Source organism: Siphateles boraxobius, unplaced genomic scaffold, assembly GCF_051911475.1.
Source record: "Siphateles boraxobius isolate OS27281-9 unplaced genomic scaffold, OSU_SipBor_1 42, whole genome shotgun sequence".
In the NCBI taxonomy this organism is placed as follows: domain Eukaryota; kingdom Metazoa; phylum Chordata; class Actinopteri; order Cypriniformes; family Leuciscidae; genus Siphateles; species Siphateles boraxobius.
This window is the reverse complement of record NW_027509053.1, coordinates 1,545,001-1,557,509: the sequence shown is the minus strand read 5'-3', so window position 1 is coordinate 1,557,509 and position 12,509 is coordinate 1,545,001. Positions and strand designations below refer to the sequence as shown.

Here is a 12,509-nt window from a genome sequence, read left to right as displayed (position 1 = left end):
TGCCTCCCTTACACATTTGTCGCGTGACTCTGCTAAAGTCATTTCCAGTCTGACCTTGGCACACTTAAACTCCTCAGTTAAAGCAGAGACTGGCAGCTGCAATACTCCTTTACTATAAAGTCCCACTCTGCTGAGGCAGCGTGGAACTCCCAACCATTTCCTGATGTATGAACTTATTAACGCTTCCAGCTTATCCACTGTTGTCAAAGAAACCTCGTACACAGTCAGTGGCCACAGCAACCTTGGCAGTAGACTGAAGGGGGTGGATTGGTATCCACTGCTGCTTCAATGTATATGTAATGATTGATTATAATTAAGGTATTAATCAATATTTTTCCTTCTAAATATCAAATGAGTTGAATGACTTCTCTGGAGATTTTACTTTATTTATATAAGTTACCAGTGTGATTACTGAAATGTTCTTTTCATGTATTCTTTAATGTCTGTATTTGATATCTGAATGCAGTGCTTGCTTATTTAACCCAGCTTCCAGAAATGAAATAGGGACTTGTTTTGTGTTTGAGAAAGGTCTTCAATGTGTTAAAACATGTAGGGGTCATTGAAGCCAATAGTTTAAGGGGCCATTTCTTTGTTAAAGCCTTTCTTTCCAGTTAGACTAAAGTTTAGCTATCCTTGAGAGAAAGAACGCATTATCTTGATGTTTTGAGAGGACTCTCCTGTTTATAGTGAGAGCCCGGCCAAATCCAACCTTGGAAAAGCGGTGTGTCGGTGTGTGTGTTAGTCTTCTTGGTTACAGGTTAAGGAACCACTGGCATTATTGGAGATTGACTGAGTTGTTGTTCTGGACATGCTGGCGCCCAGCAACCCAAATCTGCGACCTGGAAGGTCATGACCTGCCTAACTTCAGCTCCATAATTGATGGAGATATCCTTCAGTCTATCTGTATATGTGTGGAAAATTACTGTGTTTATCTATTTCATAGCCAATGAGAATCATTCATCCTGTAAGCAATGACGTAGCTTAGACCTTGGAAATCGTATAACTTCTGTGATCTTTGTAACTGTAAGCGGGGCGGCCTACGAACTCCTGTGCGAGTATTGAAGCTGACTTCTGCTGATGAAACTGCAAACTATCTTCAGTAAATATTTTCTTTAATTTTTTAGAATTCTGACTCTGGGTCTTCATTCTTCATATCTGGTTCTGGGTCTTTAACTGTACACCCCTTACAAGAACAAACTGAAAGCACCAGAGTTTCAGTTTGCCTGGTAGAGCACAGCTGTTTATGCTCTTCAACCCTTCCACTGCTTGTCGTCTAACTTCTCCCACTCGAACTGTGTCCTTTAGATCCCCATCGTACCATCTCCCTAGACTCTTCACTGGCTTCTGAGAAACTGTTGGTATTGCCTCACCATTAATGAAGAATGTTTTATCTACTACCTTGCTTTAATTATTGAGATTCTCCTTGATTTAGAGGGCTTAAATTGCATTCGTGCCCATTCAATATTATCTGTTAACTTCCCCAATAACCGATTAGTGCAGGCTACCGTTGTAGTCATGGTTGTCATGTCATCCATGTATGATCTGATTGGTGGTAGTCGCATCCCAGAAGCCAATCACTCTCCTCCTACTACCCATTTTGATGCCCTAATGATTACTTCCATTGCCATGGTAAAAGCCAGTGGAGAAATGGTGCATCCTGCCATTATTCCAACCTCTAAGCATTGCCATGTAGTGCTGAATTCTGGAGTTGAGAAACTAAATTGAAAATCTCCAAAATAGGCTTTCACTAAATTTGTAATCGACATCGGTACCCTGAAAAAACCAAATGATGCCCAAAGAAGCTCATGCGGCACTGAACCATATGCATTAGCCAAATCCAGGAATGTCACGTGGAGATCCCTCCTCTCCATTTTAGCTGATTGAATTCGTTGCCAGATAACACTGATGTGTTCTAAGCATCCTGAGAATCCTGGAATGCCCGCTTTTTGAACTGAAGTGTCAATGAAGCCATTCTTTAATAGCTAGGTTGACAATCTCTGAGCAATAATGCTGAAGAAAATCTTGCCTTCGACGTTTAATAGTGAAATAGTGCGAAACTGACTGATGCTTGTAGCATCTTTTTCTTATAGTAAATAATAATAGTAATTAAAGGAAAATAATGCTAGGAAAAAGAACAAAAACTCACTGCTACTTGTCTGGAAAGCCTCTTCACACGCTTCAATGCTGTTGACTTGCCGCGCTCTTATCGTTATTGTAAACTTGTGTCAAAGGCGCAGTTGTTTGTAGCAAATAGCAAGCCCGCGGCACTCTAGGTAACAGCCAGCGAGTGTACTGACACCTAGCGATTAGAAAATATACATGCACCATATTCTCTCTGAAGCGAACCGGGGTTGCTGCGGCCACAACGCAGAGTACTAACCACTATACGATCACGGCGAGCTACCGGTCTACCCGACGTGTCCCTGACTACAAAGGGGCCTTGTCATCTTTAGCTTGCAGACAAAACTGTTTCTTACCAACATAACTCTTTTCAATGGTAATCCTGTAACAGTGACTTTTTTTTCCTTTTATAAAGTTTAAGCTAGGCCTTCAGAAGGTTACAAACTAAAGCAGGCGCAAGCTGTCAACGTAGTCGGGCAGGATTCGAACCTGCGCGGGGAGACCCCAATGGATTTCTAGTCCATCACCTTAACCACTCGGCCACGACTGCAAGCTAGCTGAAGGGAGCATGTCGTTTGGCTTGGTGCCTTGCAGCGTCGCTGCCCGAGGCCAGTGTAGATCAGTAAGAACTCAACAACAAAACGTACCACTCCACAAAAAGAGGCTCGTTCGCCCGAACAGGGACTTTAACCCTGGACCCTCAGATTAAAAGTCTGATGCTCTACCGACTGAGCTATCTGGGCTCTTACTCAAGAAGCGTGCGTGCTACGCGGGAACGCACAGCAAAATGAATCGTATTGGCGCAGAAAAAAGAGTGTCCTCCAATGCATTGCGTTTCATTCTTCGAAGAAAAGAGGGAGGAAAGGGAGAAAAAGAAGAGGAGAAAAAAGGAGCAAAACGTACAATATATCAATTTTTATCTACTTTCTTATCTTCTCAACATTGTTTACACACAGTTCTGCACTTATTGCAAGGTTTGCAAATAGCATCACTTCATCACTTTAATTAAAGTATCATCACTTTAATTTCATGTCTCTTGCGGGATTCGAACCTATGCCGTGGCAATATCGCTTGCATCTTCGCTTGTTCTCTAGTCTCGTAGTGCATTCCGGAAGTACTATATGCAATGCATTTTGGGTAACGTAGTCATTTTTAACACAGGAACTCTTTTCCATATAAATCCCTACAGTAGTAACCCTGTGATTATACAATTATGCACATGAATGCATTTAAAGCAAACGCTCTTGTAAGTAAACATATTTTGTGATGTTAACAAATCAATATTCAAATAATTAACTCAAAATGTCACATGCTACATTTAAAGCTATAACAGTATTAACAGTGTATAAATGTAAATAACTCTCCCCCTTTTTTTGTAAACTCAATTATTTGAAAGACTACATCTGTGCAGCACAAGTGAATAAAACATATTCCAAATTGAGTGTTGGGTTTTGTGAATAAGTGTAAAATGATTCTGCAAGTAATTCTGGCTTTAGTTTTAACAATTACATTCAATGGATGACACTCACTGTCCTGGTATTCAAGAGGAAATTACTTAAAAACGTGAAGACTGTTATTGGCTCCAATAAAATGATTAAACTTTATTGTAACAGACAGACAAGTAATGGTGACAGCAATTATACACTCTTCCTCCAGTCATCCAGGGTCAGTCCTGATGCTGGACAGTACCACTGCCCCTTCAGCTGGGTGTGTCCAGTCCTTTTATTTTGTCCTGTCCAAACCCCTTGCAGGTGTAGTGGTACTTTTCGTTTGTCAGCCTCTTCCGTGGCGGTTCCCCCTTTGACACTAGCTCCTCATCCTCATGGGCAGCTTTTTTCAGCTATTGGAACATGTCTCAATAAACGTAAACTATTAGAGATTGCAATGAATCTATCATATATATAAAATCAGATACAAATAGGATTGGTATGAATAATAATGCTTTGTTATTAACAAAATGTTATGATAATAATTATGACCGCCGCTACATCTTGTAATAATAATGAGAAAAGAAGGAGAAAATGCATATTAAATTATGTCATAAATTATTTTTTAATTAAATACTGATTGGGCCAACAAGTTGCACACTCTTGCCAGGATTTGCACCTGGAGTCTCCCACCCAAAGGATGGACGTGTTACTATTACACCACAAGAGTTGTTTTTTTTGTTTGTTTTTTGAAATAGTTGCATCAGCAACTATCCTATGTATTTTGTTTTTTGAAAATAGTTGCAACAGCAACTAATTTTTTTTTTCTATTTGCAACAGCAAACATACTTTTTTCTACTTTATTTTCTTGCTTGTTTTTTCTTTGCAGATGGTTTGAACAGTGAATGTGAACATTTTCTTAAAATAAATAAAACATATTATTAAAAATATTTATAAAAAAGAATGTATTAGGTGCATTTACAAAGAGCTTCTCCACTCCTCAAGGGTCTGTCCAGATGCAGGGCAGTACCATTTGCCACGTACCTGTGAGTGTCCAGTTTGCTTTGATTTAGGTTGACCACACAGCTTACACTCATAGTGGTAGCTCTCTTTTGCCTTTCTCATCTTTGGGGGCTCACCTTTCCTCAGTCGCTCCTGGTTCTCAAGGGCTGCCTTGCGTAATCGCCATTCACGCTGGCGATTAAAGGGATCTAGTGCTTGGTGAGGGAACCTAGGTTGGTCGGGACAGTAGGAGGTGGATGAACAGCCCTGGGTGGATGCTGAGGGTGGTGGTTGGGTGGCAGGCCAGCCCTGGATGGATGCTGAGGGTGGTGGGTGGGTTGCAGACCAGCCCTAGGTGGATGCTGAGGTTGGTGGGTGGGTTGCAGACCAGCCCTGGGTGGATGCTGAGGGTGGTGGGTGGGTTGCAGACCAGCCCTGGTTGGAGGACCAGCCCCGGGTGGATGCTGAGGGTGGTGGGTGGGTTGCAGACCAGCCCTGGTTGGAGAACCAGCCCTGGGTGGATGCTGAGGGTGGTGGGTGGGTTGCAGACCAGCCCTGGTTGGAGGACCAGCCCTGGGTGGATGCTGAGGGTGGTGGGTGGGTTGCAGACCAGCCCTGGTTGGAGGACCAGCCCTGGGTGGATGCTGAGGGTGGTGGTTGGGTGGCAGGCCAGCCCTGGATGGATGCTGAGGGTGTGGGTGGGTTGTAGACCAGCCCTGGGTGGATGCTGAGGTTGGTGGGTGGGTTGCAGACCAGCCCTGGGTGGATGCTGAGGGTTGTGGGTGGGTGGAGGACCAAACATGAGAGTGTGCCAGGGGTGCCTGGTAAGAAGACCAGCTCTGGTAGTGTGTTGGGGATGGCTTGTAGGCAGAGGACCAGCCCTCCATACAGCTGTTTTGAGAGGAAGCAGCATCGTGTTTGGCAATAGCTGCGTCTCCCCCACCTGTCTGTGGAATAGCAGGTGTTCTGGAACTGTGTCGCTGCCGGATTTTTGCCTCGCCCTCACGGTTCTCAGGCTCCTGGAACTCCAAAAGAGTGTGTCCATGCTGAACTGGCTGTGATGGTAGGTCACGAACCTCCAGGAGGGATTTTTTAGCCACGGCAATCTGCTGTGGAAGCTGCACACCCTGAAGTAAAGAACCCCGTTCAGTTCTCTTTTGGCGATCATGCAGCCTGCAGAGACAGAAAACAAAACACACACAAGAGTTTTTCAGAACATTTTTCAGTGTGTTAATTGTTAAAAATTTTGTTCAAATATTCAATTCAATCAATTTATGAAGATATTAAAGATGAACTCACCAGGAGGACACAGTGGTGTTGTTAATGTTTACCAGTACCAGGTCACTCCTGTCCATGATCTCTCTGCAGTCCTCAACTAGCTGCTTGATGTGAGAGTATGCCATGACAATGGACTGGGGTATGGCAAATGTCCTCCCTTTATTGTCCTTTGGCCTATTTCTGGCTTCCTTGTACTCTTTGTACAGCTTGAGAGCAACACACTCTGAAATTCTGTTTTGGTCTGGTCTGTGAGCAGCCTGACCATGGACCATGAACAATCTGCAAATAGATGACCAGATCACATAGTGCTCATTATATATGCATGTTCACATATTGACATAAATACATTGATACAAATACTAAAGAATATAGCTATATGAGATGTGGATACCTCTCAGCTGCTTGCTGGCCTGGAGCAGAGCCACTGCGCTTTCTTGAAGCCCTCCAAGGTCCTGGCAACGTTGTTTTTTTTGCTCTTGAGGGTGTATCTGGTGGGGGTCTGGTCAAAGACACTTAGATGTGAGTATAACCTCAAAATCTCTGCCACTTCAGCATTGGAGAGTTTTGTTATAGTTCGGTTAAGCCCAACCAGGTAACCTGCCAAGGCATCAACTGCCTCCCATCCAGGAATCCCTCTGGCATCACACCTAGTGTCCTGTTACAAGAATTGAACCAATAAACACCATAAAATTTTAAACATCTGGTACAAGAGCAAATATAAAGAAGCCCACATTTCTGATGGTGAAACATTATCCACTTTACCGTAGCTGGAGTGACGAGCACACTCTCCTCAAATGGGGTGAGGACGGGACTTGCGGAGGCATCTCTCTCATCAAATCGGGTGAGGACGGGCCCAGATGAGGCATTACTCTCCTCCAATGGGGAGTAGATGGGCCCAGCAGAGGCATTACTCTCCTCCAATGGGGAGTAGATGGGCCCAGCAGAGGCATCACTCTCCTCCAATGGGGACCTGGGTTCTGGCCAGGGCCTAGGGCCTAGGGCCACCGCTTCCAAATTGCTGAGGTGATTAATAAAAGTATACACAGAATAAAGAATAAATAAAGAATAAACAATCTTTTACATTTTTTGTGTCTCTTCTACATTAAAAATGAACTGTTTATTAGTTTTAAAATATTTTTTTGATGTCTGATATACTCTTGATATAATATTACCTGCAATGTGAGGTCATGAGCCTGTGGTACGGTCACATCAGGACATTCGTCCTCGAGGACTTCATCCAAGATCTCAGGCAGGATGTACCTCACCAATACCAATCTGCTGGCTCATAAGATCTCCTCTGTTGGACTGTGCCAGAAGATATTCTACAGCAATACGCTCTCCTCCAATAAGTATTCACCAAGGGAAAAATTATTGTTTACTTGCCTACCATGTCACAATATAGGTCTGATCATCATCAACAGCAGACTTTTCTTACCGTTAGGTTTCCCAGGGGGGATAAACTCTGGAAGAAGAGGTTTTCCCAACACTTTGTTGCTGAGTGTATTCACATTGGACATCAAACGAATGTTATACAGCTTTGTCCTGGATGTCTCAGTCATAGAAAGTGCTTGTGCTGACCGGTTTAAATTCCACCTTGACACACCCTCAAGCATGTACATCTGAGTGTGCAATGCATTGCATCTCCACCCGGATGAGACAAAAAACAGGATCACTGATTACAACAAATTAAAACAATATTATGTCAACATTCAATAGCAAAATATACCATATGTGTGTGAGGTTTTAACATGCCTGGAATGAAAGCAAACTGGTGCTTATGAAAGCTTTCCAGAGAGGAGGACCCTCTGCTGCATCTTAGCACATCCAGTGTCTTCTCTCCTTTCTCCAGCCCTGACCCAATGTTTGTGTAAAGCTGCACTCCTGGTGGATCCTGAATGCAGGCAAGGTGCTTTTGCTGTACCTCCCACACTTGAGACATGCGTTCATGGTTTATAAGGTGCAGCCCAGTGCCGTCCACAAGGTGCCACATGGAGTCAAGAAGACTTTTGATGAGGGCACGAGTCTCCTCCACTCCACGGGTTTTCCTGCGGCAGTGCTTGGCTAGCTCTTTAGAGCTGATGCTCGCCAACACCTGGGCATCTGTTGGCTCGTGGCCCTGATGCTTTTGCCTCAGCTCTGACCGCTTCGCCTCTTTCAGATGACAGATGTCCTGGTAATCCCATTCCAAAATGCAACTCGACAATTTGGAGCAACGTACCGTACAGTGGATGGTGTTCTGTGGTGAGACCGTTGGTGAATCGCCTCATAAAGTGGAACACATCCAACCGCACAGTGGACGTCCATGGCCGAAACCAATGGAGAACTGGGCTCACTCCTGTGTAAAAGCATTTTTTGGTTTGTATTGTCACCAACTGCCTTAATTTGGCAAAAAAAACATCAACACAAATTACAGGAAACCCACCTCTGTCACTGCAACAGTCTCTATCCACATAGATAGCAGCTGGCTGTGGCTCACCAGCATCCCTGTACCGTTGAACGATCACAAGTCATACAGCCCAGCCCCCTCGCCGGTTGTGAGGACCGAGTTGAGGACCTGACCATACTCGTTCCCCACATTGGACATCCATGTTGCCGTGTTCTCAATCCCCCCAGCAAGTTTTTTGGTAACCTGTTATAACAAAAGTATATACATCATTAGCATATGTATTCTTATCAAACCCTAAAAGAACAAATGAGCTCAAGCTTATATAGGTTTACATTTACCTTAGTGGAATCAAGCTTCAGAATTCTGCCAAACGTTGAAGTGATGACACCTTTGAGTTCATCAAGGTGACCGACAACATCGTTGGCATGCACTGTCTCGAACCACTGGGCCAGGGGCAAGGGAGAGAAGGGTGGTGGTGGTGGGGGATAAACAGCCTGGGACTGCTTCAGGCAGGATCTCTTGTGAATTTCACAATCTGTGAAATAGTCACAGGATCTCCTAGCCCACTCCTCACTGTGTGCCTCTTGAAAGGCCTGCTGCAGGTAACTGGAGCTATTCCCTGCTGTTCTAGGACGCAAAAGTGTCACACATTTTCTGTCCAGTGCCAAATGTGTAGTCAACACAGCAGGGAATTTTTTGCGGTTTAGAGGGGTCAAGTTGCTTTAAAATGTCACTACTCCAAGGACAGACAGGTTGTTTGCACTGGCTGCACCTTGGGTAATCTCCCCCTATTAAATAGTACTTGCTATCCACATCAATGACCTCTCTGACCTTGGTGTAAATGCCAGATTGGTGCATCTTTCGGTTGCACAGAGTGCATTTCAGAGGGATGCCCCACATACGCATTGGTGCCCAGGAACATCCTCTGTCGAAAGTAATCATGTGGGTTTGGAGGTGCCACAGATCTGATTGGGCTTGGGGGGTGGTGCCAATTCTCCCTGACATTCTGTCTCAGCTGCCAACTTGCGTCATAGAGGATGTGGGCAATCCACTCCCGATCACCTGGCTTGATGACCCGGAGGAAAGGCTTTGGCAAAAACCTGGCCCGCCTTACCTCTGGAAAGCACAGAGGGACTGGGAGCCCTGGTGCTGCTGGAGGAGGAGCAGAAGCAGGAGAAGGAAGAAGTGGTGTGCCACTCTGAGTCGCTGGTGCCATCTCAGATAGTGTGGAAGGGCTAGGAGCAGGAGCAACTTGGAGACAGATGGTTGGTGTCGTCTCTTGGGCTGTGAGGCAGACTGGAGCTGGAGCATCTCGGGGAGAGACGATTGGTGTCGGTGTCATCTCTTGGGCTGGGGTAGTGGAGGGACGGGCTGAAGGGGTTAGAGGAGAAATGTTTGGGAGGTCTGTGGGAGATTTTGAGACATGACACTTCTCAAGGTGCTCTGATAACCTGACAGCACCCTTGGCCTTTGTGCCGCAGTGGTCACACTGCTCCTGGACATGGAAGTCTGACAGGTGCTGAGTAAACTGGTCAAAGAGCACTTCCTGAGCACAAAGGGAGCATGTCATGGTATTATCACCGCTCCCTGTCTGCTGTGGACCTGCTGCGGTCCCTGTCTGTTGTGGACCTGCTGCGGTCCCTGTCTGCTGTGGACCTGCTGCGGTCCTTGTCTGCTGTGGACCTGCTGCGGTCCCTGTCTGCTGTGGACCTGCTGCGTAGCTTGTCTGCTGTGGACCTGCTGCGGTCCCTGTCTGCTGTCCTGACTGAGGGAAACAATATTTTGTATTTACTCTCTATATCCTCTTATCCTCTAAATCACACAAAACTCTGCATCAAAACAGTGATTTGGAGAATCAAGCACAACGAAGAACCAGCCATGGGAAACAGCTGTAGAGGAAGCATTTGTCAGCATCTTTGTCTCATATCATATGTTTAAGGATTCAATGACATTACTTACATCATGGTAGCCACATTTGCAGGGGATCTTTTTCTCAAAAATGTCTTTTTTTCTGACCGTTAGGCCAAATGCAGGGGTCAGGGGACAATTCTTTATCCTCTCTAACACTGCCTTCCAACGTCTGCTCCCAGGTCTCTGGCCAGTGGAAAATTTATATTTCCCCTGGGCAAACAGCATCATGACGCCGGTCCAGAATGAATCTGGCTTTCCTTCCTTTGGCATCTCTATAGGACAAGAGGCAGTCATTAGGCTGTTGTAGGCAACATGTAGGTCTACATGCACAGACAGACAGACAGATAGATAGGAAATTAAGCAACTACAATATAAGGTTGTATGTTTTTTTCCACAGTCTCAACTAATTTGGTCAGGAATATTTCAAGTCTTAAGTTTCTGAGACACTGTTTCATTTATATTGTTATGCTAATGTGAAATAGTTTGTTCAGATCTCATCAGATGGCATGAACTCACACGGATGGTTGTCGGTTATTAAAAATGTAATCAAAACAGTTTAGTGATGAAAGAAATGGAAAAAAATGATACTCTCTCACTCACAATCTCTCTCTCTCTCACTCTCTCTCTCACACACACACACACACACACACACACACACACACACACACACACACACACACACACACACACACACACACACACACACACACACACACACACACACACACACATTCACTCACTCACTCACTCACTCTCTCTTTGAAAAAAATGGCTGTTATTTTACAAACTGAAATTGTATGAGAACTGAACTGAAATCACAACACAAGCCAATCCTGTTTCTTCATGTTTGTTAAGAAATGATCATACCCACTCTTTCACTCACTCTTATTCTCTCTCACACACACTTTATAGCACTCTCTTTGAAAACAATTGGTATCTGAAATTGTATGATGAATGACATGAATATATATTAAAATATCCAATTCAGTTTACCTTGATGCCTATTTTCTGTGTCAATTTCTTGTCCTATTGCAATAGATGTTATATGGTCAGTTGGTGTAACCAATATTTTGTCTAAAAGACTAATATTTTACAAAAAAAGTTAATATGAATAATAATTTAATACTCTACTACACTGTAATAATGGGTGTTTAAACCATTTGTACTCAAATGGTCAAAGAATAGACATAAAACAAGATGTTTACAGCATATGGTCTTGCTCAGTACAACGAAAAACCCATATCATTTATAATAAAACATATTCTCATAGGATATTACTAAATAAACTACTAATTTCATGCAATTGCATGAACTCTAGGAGGTGTGAAATATTAGATATTGGTCATTTTTTGTGGTTACACCATTTGACAGTTTAACGGGCTGTCAGTTCTATCTTTTGTTAAAAATAGTATAAATTTCATATTAAATAATAATTAACATAGCGATCAGGTTTCTGACCGTCTTATCAAACTTAGCAGCGACATTTAACACTTGACACAGACACAAAATCGAGCATCTCTGTTCTAGTTTAATTTGATGGACACAAGAAAGACACGCAAAAGACACTTAAAAAGTTCAGTAAAGAAAATAATTAACATTGCGATCAGCGTTATCTCTTAAGGTTTGTGACCGTCTTATCAAACTTCACGAAAAACATCCAAGGTTTGTCACAGCAGAAGTATTTACAAACACACCACATACTTTTACGATTTCATTTCAGTGATTTACATAATTTTAGTAAGTTCTACTTACTTTTAGTGTCGAGAGATATTCACCGCCGGTAAATAAAGTTACCTCAGAATGAACTGTGACATCGTCTCCATCAGTCAACCAATGAGAACACTGTGCGCACGGGGCCCTGTTTCGACGCATCTGATTGGCTCTTTTGCCCCCCTTGTAGCGGCAACTGTTTCGAAGCATATGATTGGCTCTTTTGCCCCGCTGTTGTTAGGAGTTAGGACACTGTTAGGAGTTGTTAGGACTTTGTTTGGACTTGTTAGGACTTTGTTTGGACTTGTTAGGACTTTAGTTTTTTTGAATTTAGTGGAGGTTACGGCCACGACTACAAGCTGGCTGAAAGGGGCATGTCGTTTGGCTTGGTGCCTTGCAGCGTCGCTGCCCGAGGCCAGTGTAGATCAGCAAGAACTCAACAACAAAACGTACCGCTCCACAAAAAGAGGCTTGTTCGCCCGAACAGGGACTTGAACGCTGGACCCTCAGATTAAAAGTCTGATGCTCTACCGACTGAGCTATCCGTGCTACTGACACCTAGCGATTAGAAAATATGCACACACCATATTCTCTCTGAAGCAAGATTCTTCCGAAATAAATAGGAGCGTTTCGTTTTCAGTCTTGTCTGAAAGAAAAGTCTGATGCTCTACCGA

At 43.8% G+C, this 12,509-nt stretch overlaps 2 non-coding genes across 2 annotated transcripts; both read right to left on the bottom strand.

Moving 5' to 3' along the window:
• Positions 1-2,588: 2,588 nt before the first annotated feature.
• trnas-aga (transfer RNA serine (anticodon AGA)) lies at positions 2,589-2,671 on the bottom strand. The gene has a single exon. It is a non-coding gene; the product is annotated as a tRNA-Ser (tRNA).
• A 120-nt stretch (positions 2,672-2,791) lies between these two features.
• On the bottom strand, positions 2,792-2,864 carry trnak-uuu (transfer RNA lysine (anticodon UUU)). Its single transcript has one exon. It is a non-coding gene; the product is annotated as a tRNA-Lys (tRNA).
• Positions 2,865-12,509: the final 9,645 nt, after the last annotated feature.